Below are 11,862 nucleotides of genomic sequence, written 5' to 3'. Positions count from 1 at the left end.
GGTTCATGCTTGAAGAACTTTAAAAAAAAAAACTCTTTAAGGTAATATATTGGTTGCATGAAGGATTGTTACTTGAATTCCTAAATTCTGAATTTTATTTCCTTCATTTGTGCCTAAAAACATTGTTAGCCTTTTTCTTGGTTAACCTTTTCCTTGTCTCTCTAGCCTTACCTTTACATATATTGGTGAATTGTTCTTTGTTGTGGCCATAATCTCTTGAATTGCCTAAGAACTCAAGGGGAATTAGAGTGGTAAAAGGCAAGAGTGTTTCATTAGAGAAAAGCCATAATTGTGTGATACACTTGAGTGGGTGAGGTATTCAAACAACAACTATAATTGTCTTGTTACGTTTGATTTGTTTGTTTGAGATGTCAGGTACTAATCCTAATGATGGAGTGGGGCTTTCGCAATTCCAAATGCAAGCTTTGATGCAACATTTGGAGAGGTTAATGAAGCAACGAGATGATGCACTCCATGAGAGGTTGGATCAAATGGAGAATAGAGATCATAATGAAGAAGAAAGAAGGAGAGGAGGGAATGAGGGTGTTCCTAGACAAAACCGAATTGATGGTATTAAACTCAACATTCCTCCCTTTAAAGGATAGAATGATCCGGAGGCCTACTTGGAGTGGGAGATGAAAATAGAGCATGTTTTCTCATGCAACAACTATGAGGAGGACCAAAAGGTGAAGCTTGCCGCCACGGAGTTTTCCGACTATGCTCTTGTGTGGTGGAACAAGCTACAAAAGGAGAGAGCAAGAAATGAAGAGCCAATGGTTGATACATGGACGGAGATGAAAAAGATCATGAGGAAGCGATATGTGTCGGCTAGTTACTCAAGGGACTTGAAATTCAAGCTCCAAAAAATAACCCAAGGCAACAAGGGGGTTGAGGAGTATTTCAAGGAAATGGATGTGCTCATGATTCAAGCGAAGATTGAAGAAGATGAGGAGGTAACTATGGCTCGATTTCTTAATGGTTTGACTAATGATATCCGTGATATTGTTAAGCTACAGGAGTTTGTTGAAATGGATGATTTGCTTCACAAAGCAATGCAAGTAGAGCAATAATTAAAAAGGAAAGGAGTGGCTAAGAGGAGTTTTACCAACTTTGGTTCTTCTAGTTGGAAAGACAAAGGTAAGAAAGATGGGTCTGCTACTTCTAGTAGTTCCTCACCTATCCCATCAAAAACTCGCTCAAAGTCCCAAGAGGAACCCTCTAAAAGGAGTAGAGATGTGAAGTGTTTCAAGTGCCAAGGCCTAGGACACTATGCTTATGAGTGCCCTAACAAAAGGTCCGTGGTTCTTAGAGATGGAGAATATATAAGTGAATCCGATGTTGAAGAGGAAGAGGAGAGTGAGTACGTAGAGGAAGAGGAGACTCCGGAGGGAGATTTGTTGATGATTAGGCGGTTACTTGGTGGTCAATTGAAGCATGAGGAGGAGAGCCAAAGAGAAAACATCTTTCACACTAGATGTTTAATCAATGGCAAGGTGTGCATGGTGATCATTGATGGAGGTAGTTGCACCAATGTGGCTAGTGCTAGATTAGTGTCAAAGCTAAATTTAGCTACTAAACCACATCCTAGGCCATACAAACTTCAATGGCTTAGTAAGGATGGGGAGGTGCAAGTGAGGCAGCAAGTTGAAGTGGACGTTTCCATTGGGAAATACAATGATAAGGTACTTTGTGATGTTGTTCCTATGGAGGCCAGTCACTTACTGTTGGGGAGACCATGGCAATTTGATAAAAGAGCCAATCATGACGGTTACACCAACAAGATCTCTTTCATGCACCAAGACAAAAAGATTGTGCTCAAGCCATTGAGTCCACAAGAAGTGTGTGAGGATCAAAAGAAAATGAGAGAAAAACTTCTTCAAGAGAAAAGAGAAAAAGAAAAAGTGAGCAAAACACTTGAGAGTGAGAAAAAGAGGGAAACACTTGGGAGGAAAAAGAGTGAACAAAAGAAGAGTGAAACACTTGAAGTGAGGGAGAGCTATTTAGCCACAAAAAGTGAGGTCAAGAGGTTGTTTCGTGCTAAACAGTCACTGTATATCTTGTTTTGCAAAAATCAGATTTTGACCACTAACACTTTTGATGATTTTGAAGTGCCTTCTAGTGTTAAAACTCTTTTGCAGGATTTTCAAGACATGTTTCCACCAAATGTGCCAAGTGGAATACCACCTTTGAGGGGAATTGAGCATCAAATTGATCTCATTCCAGGAGCTTCTTTGCCCAATAGGCCAGCCTATAGAAGTAATCCACAAGAAACCAAAGAGATTCAAAGACAAGTGGATGAACTCATTAGCAAAGGTTGGGTAAGAAATAGTATGAGTCCTTGTGCTGTCCCAGTGATTTTGGTCCCTAAAAAGGATGGGACATGGCGCATGTGTTCCGATTGTAGAGTCCTTAATAACATCACCATTAAATATAGGCATCCTATACCTAGGCTTGATGATTTGCTTGATGAATTGCATGGTGCATGTTACTTCTCTAAAATCGATTTAAAAAGTGGATACAATCAAATTAGGATTAGAGAAGGGGATGAATGGAAAATTGCTTTTAAAATAAAATATGGTTTGTATGAATGGTTGGTTATGCCTTTTGGCCTAACTAACGCTCCTAGCACTTTCATGAGATTAATGAACCATATCTTGAGAGAGTTCATAGGAAAGTTCGTTGTGGTGTACTTTGATGATATTCTTATCTATAGCACTTCACTTGATTTGCATATTGATCATTTAAAATCTGTCTTGACTGTGCTTAGAGAAGAACAATTGTATGTCAATCTTGAAAAATGCATCTTTTGTACTAACCATGTTGTGTTTCTTGGTTTTGTTGTGAGTTCAAAAGGAGTGCAAGTTGATGAGGAGAAGATTAGGGCTATTCAAGAATGGCCTACACCTAAGTCCGTGACCGAGGTGAGGAGTTTTCATGGCTTAGCAAGTTTTTATAGACGATTTGTGAAGGATTTTAGCACATTGGCAGCACCTCTTAATGAAGTGCTCAAGAAAAATGTTGGTTTCAAATGGGGAGAGAAACAAGAAGAAGCTTTCAATGTTCTTAAGCAAAAGCTAACTAATGCCCCCATACTTGCGTTGCCAAACTTTCAAAAATCTTTTGAAATTGAGTGTGATGCTTCAAATGTTGGGATTGGGGCTGTGTTGATGCAAGAAGGCCATCCAATTGCTTATTTTAGTGAAAAGTTAAGTGGTCCTACCCTTAACTATTCAACTTATGATAAGGAGTTGTATGCCTTAGTACGGGCTTTGAAAACATGGCAACACTACCTTTATCCCAAGGAATTTGTCATTCATAGTGACCATGAGTCCCTCAAATATATCAAGGGGCAAGGCAAGCTTAACAAAAGGCATGCGAAGTGGGTGGAATTCCTAGAGCAATTCCCTTATGTTATCAAACATAAAAAGGGAAAAGGTAATATTGTAGCCGATGCTCTTTCTCGGCGTCATGCCTTACTTTCTATGCTTGAAACAAAATTGATTGGTCTTGAATGTTTGAAAAGCATGTATGAAAATGATGAAACTTTTGAAGAAATTTTTAAAAATTGTGAAAAATTTTCAGAAAATGGTTTCTTTAGACATGAAGGCTTTCTTTTCAAAGAAAACAAATTGTGTGTGCCTAAATGTTCTACTAGAAATTTGCTTGTTTGTGAAGCACATGAAGGAGGTTTAATGGGGCATTTTGGGGTCCAAAAGACTCTAGAAACATTACAAGAACATTTTTATTGGCCTCATATGAAAAAGGATGTGCAGAAATTTTGTGAACATTGCATTGTATGTAAAAAGGCAAAGTCTAAGGTAAAGCCTCATGGATTGTATACTCCATTGCCAATTCCGGAGTATCCTTGGATTGATTTATCCATCGATTTTGTTTTGGGGCTGCCAAAAACAAGCAATGGTAGAGATTCCATTTTTGTGGTTGTTGATAGGTTTTCTAAAATGGCTCATTTTATTCCTTGTAAAAAAGTTGATGATGCTTCCCATGTGGCTGATTTGTTTTTCAAGGAGATTGTGAGACTCCATGGTTTGCCAAGGAGCATTGTTAGTGATAGGGACTCTAAGTTCCTAAGCCATTTTTGGAGGACTTTGTGGAGCAAGTTGGGCACTAAATTGTTATTTTCAACCACTTGTCACCCACAAACCGATGGGCAAACGGAAGTTGTTAATAGGACTTTGGGAACTTTGCTTAGGACAGTTTTGAGGAAGAACTTAAAAACTTAGGAAGCTTGTTTACCCTATGTTGAATTTGCTTATAATAGAGTTGTTCATAGCACCACTAATTGTTCTCCTTTTGAAGTTGTTTATGGTTTTAACCCACTAACTCCTCTTGATCTTTTGCCTATGCCTAATGTTTCTGTTTTTAAGCATAAAGAAGTTCAAGCAAAGGCGGACTATGTGAAGAAGCTTCATGAGAGAGTCAAAGATCAAATTGAGAGGAAAAATAAAAGCTATGCTAAACAAGCCAACAAAGGGAGAAAGAAGGTTGTCTTCGAACCCGGAGATCGGGTTTGGGTGCACATGAGAAAAGAAAGGTTTCCAGAACAAAGGAAATCAAAGCTTCAACCAAGGGGAGATGGACCATTTCAAGTGCTTGAAAGAATCAATGACAATGCTTACAAAGTTGAACTGCCCGGTGAGTATCACCTTCAATGTCTCTGATTTATCTCTTTTTGATGCAGATGGAGAATCCAATTTGAGGACAAATCATTCTCAAGAGGGAGAGAATGATGAGGACATGACCAAGAGCAAGGGCAAGGATCCACTTGAAGGACTTGGAGGACCTATGACAAGGGCTAGAGCAAGGAAAGCCAAGGAAGCTCTTCAACAAGTGTTGTCCATACTATTTGAATACAAGCCCAAGTTTCAAGGAGAAAAGTCCAAGGTTGTGAGTTGTATCATGGCCCAAATGGAGGAGGACTAAATGACACCACTTTGTCTCAATTTTAGAGTGTTTAGTTTGTCTAAATAATGGCCCAATCCTTGTAAAGTTGGCTGACCAAAAATATGTTTTGGGTTAATCAACTAAAAGGGCTTTAGTTAGGTTTAGTTCAAGTTGTAATAAGGGCCTAATTGGCAAACTAGGCATAAGCCTTTTGGGAGACCAAATGGTGGTTGACTTGTTGGCTGTTGGGGGTTACTTTTGGTTGCCACAATTTCAGTTACACTCAGCCATTAAGTTTTTTTTAATTCCCTAGGTTAATGGCATTAAGTTATTTTAATTCTAGGTTAGTGGGTCATTACTAAAATCTACTGTAAAGCTTCTATATAAGCTGAACCATTTTATCAATAAACACAAGTTAAGTTTTATTCAGAAAATTAGAGTTTATCTCTTTTATCTTAGTGAGAGTGATTCTCCTAAATTCTTAAGGGATTCAAGAACACTCTGGTTGTATCAAAGGACTTCACAACATTTGTGTGTTGCCCTCGCTGGAAAGAGTGATTCTTTCCTTCCTTTCATCTTCACCCTTGTTCTTTCAAACCACAATTCCAGAAAATCCACCTCTGCCCAGAATTATCTCGTGGCCATAACTCCCATTTTATGCACTCAAATTAAGTTATTCTTGAGCCTAAATTGAATTTCAAAATGAGACCTTTCACCTCGTTTTGGAATCACCTCATTTGGAGCCCTGTAGCTTCAGTTATTGCCATTTCTATATTTCTGTCCAGCCACCACTTGACCTACGTTTTACCATCCCATTCATCCATTTTATGCCAAGAACCACCTTATTAAGACCCACGAAATTAACCACCTTATTTTCCATCCTTTCCTTAATCAATTTCAGCATTTTCCATCAAGGTTTAATCCTAGACGATCCTAAGTCAGCCCTTGTGCCATGAGGGTTCATATCACAAGCTTCCTATTCATCAAAGCAGGATGATCAAATTTTCCTCTTCTCAAACCAACTTCGATCCTTTCGCCAGCAAAAACCAAATCAGCAAAGGTTGAAGGCATGTAACCCACCATCTTCTCATAGTAGAACATTGGTAACGTGTCCACTATCATTGTGATCATCTCCCTTTCCATCATTGGGGGTGCTACTTGAGCTGCCAGATCCCTCCACCATTGGACATATTCTTTGAAAAATTCATGCCCCCTCTTACACATGTTCTGTAGATGCATTCTATCTAGAGTCATATCAGAATTGTACTGATACTTCCAAATGAAGGCAACCATTAGGTCCTTTCAAGAATGGTCTTGAGAAGTTTCCAGATTAGTATACCACGTGACGGCTGCCTTAGTAAGACTTTCTTGGAAGAAATGCATCAATAATTTTTCATTTTTCGAGTATGCCCCCATTTTCCTGTTGTATATCTTTAAGTGATTCTTGGGGCAAGTAGTCCCCTTGCACTTATCGAAGTCCGACACCTTGAACTTCGGAGGGATGATGATGTCAGGCACTAGGCATAACTCTACCATGTCAGCAAAAGCATGATCTCCGCCTTCTTCAATGGCCATCAGCCTTTCCTCTATATGATTGAATTTTTCTCTTTCCACCATGGCAAAAGGGACTCTTCCCACTGCAAAAGGCAAGGGTTGTGGTTGTAGGTGGTACTGAGGTCCTTCCAAAGTGTTTGGTAGGGGTATGTCACAAAATGTCTACCCCTCAGTGGCATATCCGAGGAGAGGTTCGAAGTCAGTTAGATTGTGGTCTAGGGGTGCTTCATATGTCTTCCCCATGGGTTGAGGGACCTATGCCTGACCAGATTGGGGTTGCTGGCTCTCAATGAGTATGAGAATGGAGTTATTAACATTCTCATCGGGAGCGTGTGCAACATTGGGTGGTGTATAGTTGGGAGGCAAGCCATATGGTGGGAAGGAATGCTTATTCTAAACTTGCATAAAATAGGGGTCGCCCGTACTTCTTAACGCTTTGCCTCCTTGTCCTACCATATCCGAGACTGGAGGATTCACTTGATTAAGGCCAGATGGGTGAGTTGGGTCCACCTCAGTGGTGGTACTTGTGGCAACTGCAGCCTCATTGACCTTCATTATCTTCTTCACGCTCAACCTGGCCTCCATTATGGAGGCCATTTGGTCTTTCATGGCCTCCATGTCGGCCTTTATCTGCTCTTGCACCTCCTCTATTTCACTCATTACTTTAGCTATGGCACACGTTCGGTAAGGGTGCCGTAAAACGTGTTCTTTTCTTTTGATTACAATGATTACAAGTCTGATTTCAAGGAAAGAATGTAATGAGCAATGCCACCAATGTGAAAAGAAAAATAAGCATGGGTGTAAGTGAATGATGCATGGTTGAAGTATTGCGAATTTTACATAGGACATAGGGTTGAATCAATTTAGATTTTCATTAAAACAACATGGTTCGTCACATATTGTCAAAGTGAATATGGAAATAAAACATGGACGTCAACAGTCCTTAATTTTGTAAATTATTTAGCTCAATCATGTGTTGGCAATAGACAAAGAAGCGATGTAACTCGATCCATCTTTTGCCCCAACTTTTGCAAGCTGGTTACTTCCATACTTGACCTTGACTTGATGAACCTTTCCTTAAAAACATGTGCTTGATTCAACCCCATAATCCAAAGAATAGAAATTTTGACTGTCAATACTTCGACAACGTATCATAGAGATGAATGACTAGGGCATACTTATGCTACGCATGACAAATGTAATTATGAGATTGACATGAGATGCCCGAAGAACCATCATTTCCCAGTTGACCAGGCATTAGGTACCATGTTCACATGATAATCATTTTAAGAGAAATGAGTTTATAATCCCAACATGGTTGGTTTATAGCCATCATCATGGTACCCAACACATGTAACTAAGAATGTGGTGTAAACTTTCATGCTTTATTGTGGCTTTCTTTTTGTTCTTTTGTTTTTTTTTTGTTTTTTTATTGTTATTTCTCTCTCTTTTTTTTTTTTTTTGCAGAGAAAAATGCAAGGATCATGCATGAGTGAATATAACATGTGAACGATGAAAATAGAATGTATGCAGTTGGCAGAACAAAAACATGCTAAATGAGGATGTATGACAATGCAATGACTTATGCAAATAGAATGCAATGACTTATTTTATTTTGCTTTTTCTTATTAATCTTCAATCCTTTTTTAAAGATAACTTGCGGCACTAATGAACAGTTAAAACTTACTTTACAAGAAGAAAATGGGATTTCTGATGCTAAAAGAAAGAGATGAAGATGCACAAAACAAAAGAGGACCCCTAAGGGTGCATAGATCGCCTTCAAATCCTTAAAATAAAAACTAATCGAAAGACGAATGAAGAACGATGTAGAAGTTGATTACAGTCACAATTCGGTAGCGCCTCAGCCTCATTTTTCTCTTCTTTCTTCTTCTTTTCTCTGATTTCCCCCAATTTCTCTCAATGTTGGACCTTGGAATCCTTTACTCAGCCTCTCTCATGCCTATTTATAGCAAAAGATGGCATTAGGGGTCATGGCAGCTCGCCCAGGCAAGCTGGTTACTTCACCCCTAAAATGACCCTTTTGCCCCTTTCTTTCGGTATCTTTCGCATTCTTGATCAAAACATTGAATGACCATCTGTTTCGTACTGTAACTGGCATTCAACATCGTAAGTCGACTAACAAGGATCAAAAGATCAACAAATAATAGTCCCCGGACGAAATTAGGATATGATAATATGTTAGCATAACTTGAAATGTGCAGTTGAAGCGGCCAATAAGAACATCAAAAAGATCATTCATAAGATGGTGGTGACATAGAAAGATTGGCACGACATGCTCCATTTGCCTTACATGGATATCGTACATTTGCCCATACCTCAACTGGTGCAACCCCATTCTCCTTGGTGTATGGGATGGAGGTAGTCCATCCAATTGAGGTCGAAATCCCTTCCTTAAGATTATTAATGGAGGCCGAGTTACAAGAAGCATAATGGGCACAAATGTAATTCAATTAGTTGAATCTCCTTGAGGAGAAAAGGTTGAATGCGATATGCCACAATCAACTGTATCAGAAAAGACTAAAGAAATCATTTGAAAAAAAAGTACGCCCTAAAGAATTTCAGGAAGGAGAATTGGTACTAAAAAAAGATCTTACTAGCTCAAAAAGACCGTCGAGGAAAGAGGACCCCAAATTATGAAGGACCTTATGTGGTTAAGAAAGCATTCTCTGGAGGAGCTTTGATCCTTACAAACATGGATGAAAAGGACTTACCATACCCTATGAACTCTAACGTAGTGAAGAAATACTATGCTTAAAAAAGAAAGAAAGAAAGCTCGCTAGGTTGAAAACTTGAAAGGGAAAATCTAGGCAAAAATTAGGGTCAAAAGGCACATGATGTCTTGAGGTTATCAACCAAGGCAACAGATGCGTTGAGTCTAAAGTGGGGCATAAGGCATGACAATTTACATGGAGCATGCTTCTTCAAAAGGTGTGTTGAGTCTAAAGTAAGGCAAAAGGCATGACGATTTACATTGTCTATCTGAAAAGCATCGTTTCTGCTATCATTTGGTTTCAAGTTCATTGTATATACCTTTCTCTTTGTTATGCAATGACAATCTCTGTAAATACATTCTCTCTTTCTAGAATAAAATTGCATCTTTTCTTTCTTTGTTTGTTCATCATGCTTTTAATAATGATATACTGAAAGGAAATAGTATTTTAAATTTCAAAGCATTACATTTACTTTAATAAGTTTTTGAAAGCTACAGTGGATTTGATGAATCCTGACAACGTGACTAGCAGAATAACCTCACTACTGGCTCACAAACTTTCATAGTAGCGTGAGAGCAACCTAAGGAAGTACTCCAATGTTGCTTGACCAAAGGTGAGACGAGTCACAATTCAACCATCATCCATGAATCTTAGGGCGCGTGACATTATAAGGATTAAGGATCCCTTACTTTCTATAGAAAATCAAAGCAAAAAGGAAAAGTGTAGTCTAATAGTTGGTGTCTCATGATATCTTTGCATCATATCTCATTTGCATTGCTTTGCATTTCATGCGCTTCATTCCCATTTGAACTTTTTAGTCCGTGAAACCTCTAGTTTTTTCTTAGACATTCCAAGGTGTATCATAGGTTCCTTTAGTTATAGAGTTACCTAGCCCCTTGCCCTTTCTCTTCAAGCCAATACTTACTTGGCACCTTTTAAGCCCAGTACTTACCTGACACAAGTTACAATGTTTTTCTTGAAGCCCAATACCGCCTGGCACAACTTACAATCATTTCACTTTCAATGACCAAGCGGTCTAACATCAACATTCCATCTTCAAAGCTCGAAACCGACCTGACACCAACAATCAAAGCCTAGTGCCAGCAATCAAAGCCCAAAGTCGACCTAGCACCAACAGTCAAGTCCGACACCAGCAAGCGAGGTCAAAGCCGAGTTGACACCATCATTCAATCCCAAAAATGGCCCAGGACCAACATTAGCCCAGAATCGACATGGCACTTTCTACAAGCCCAAAATCTACTTGGCAAATGTATTCAACACTTGAACTCAAGCCTGACATATGGTCGACAACTCCGAAGAGCCTTTACTTGCTCATCAACACATATTGGGTTCCCGGATAAAATTTATTAGAATAACCAATTTTATCCGGAAGAATATTTTAATCTTTTTAATTATTAGATAAGAGAGGTGGTTACAAGAAAAGATTAGGTTATCAGAAAATATCTTCATTTGCAAAAAGAATTTTTTTTAGAAGATAATGGTCAATTAAATAAGAGAAGATTGAGTCAAAAGAGATAAGTTGGTTGTGTGACCCACAAATAGTGGATAGTGGAGAGAAATAAGTGAATCAGTGGGATTAAGTGATTACAACAAAAACATAAAAAAAGTCTATAAAAACCACACTTATATACCAAAAAGAATAAACGAATAAGGAGAAAAAAAAGGAGAATCCGGTAAAGGGCACCGAGAGAAAGACTGTTTCTTCACGATTGTTTCAAAAGGTGATTATCCTGTAGCCTGACACTTGCAACATAAGTCGATAGCGCCTTATTCCCAATCCTGAATTAAGTCCGAGTTTGCAACTTTCTTTTACTGTTACATGCTTTAGATCAAGTCCTTGTTCTTTTTCTTTTTCTTTCCTCTCGTTCATATGTTGTTATGTTTGGCTTCTTCATTTAATTTTTGGTCTCATGAATTCGTGTATGTATGCGGCCCATATGTTTATTTTCTGAATAAAGTACGTATATACATTGTGACCACATGTTCACCTTCGTATTGTAAGTCAAAAGGCAACGTTTCTTTTTTATTTCTGGATTAGAATATTAAAAGATGTTGTTTTGGTGGATAAAAAGAAAGTTCAACTTTTTATAAGATAAAGAAATAATGGTAGCTCTAGGATACAAGAGGCACACAAGGTTTTTTTTATTCATTAAGTTTATTTTTACTTTTGTTATTTTATCTTTTAAGTTATAAATATTAACGTAATGATAAGAAAAGGTAAGGTTTTGTCCTTTGCCATATGTGTTTTCTTTGTATAGGTTAGTTTAGTTTTGATTTTCTTTCAGGATTTAATGATTAGTCTCATTTGCTAACTTAAATTCTTGCGCGAACTCTTACTAAGGTATAAAAAAAATGAGTTTTTTTTAGAATAAGATTCAAGAATATGTTTTTTGAACTAAAATAAATATTTATAAAATAATGATGTTGTACAATTTATTAGAGGTGTCGTTTGATATTATAGAGTGCTAATACATTCTCCACATGTAATAGACCTCGAATTCATTTGTGGATCCAAAGATTTTTTTTAAGGATTTTCTAATGTTTTTCCTCAATTTAGAATGTTAGTGACAACTACATTTTAAATAAAATTTTATGTTGGCCCGTCAGATTTTGGTTGTGAATGAGAATGAGAGAAAAAAAAAAGCTAAAACAT

The 11,862-nt window shown here is 38.0% G+C and overlaps 1 pseudogene; it reads left to right on the top strand.

Annotated features, from left to right (window-relative positions):
• The first annotated feature begins 379 nt into the window (after nucleotides 1-379).
• On the top strand, nucleotides 380-6,749 carry LOC112998351 (uncharacterized; annotated as a pseudogene).
• The last annotated feature ends 5,113 nt before the right edge of the window (nucleotides 6,750-11,862 follow it).

This window comes from Glycine max, chromosome 11 (genome assembly GCF_000004515.6).
Source record: "Glycine max cultivar Williams 82 chromosome 11, Glycine_max_v4.0, whole genome shotgun sequence".
Taxonomy (NCBI): domain Eukaryota; kingdom Viridiplantae; phylum Streptophyta; class Magnoliopsida; order Fabales; family Fabaceae; genus Glycine; species Glycine max.
Note: the sequence above shows the minus strand (reverse complement) of the source record. Positions and strands in the feature narration are given on the sequence as shown.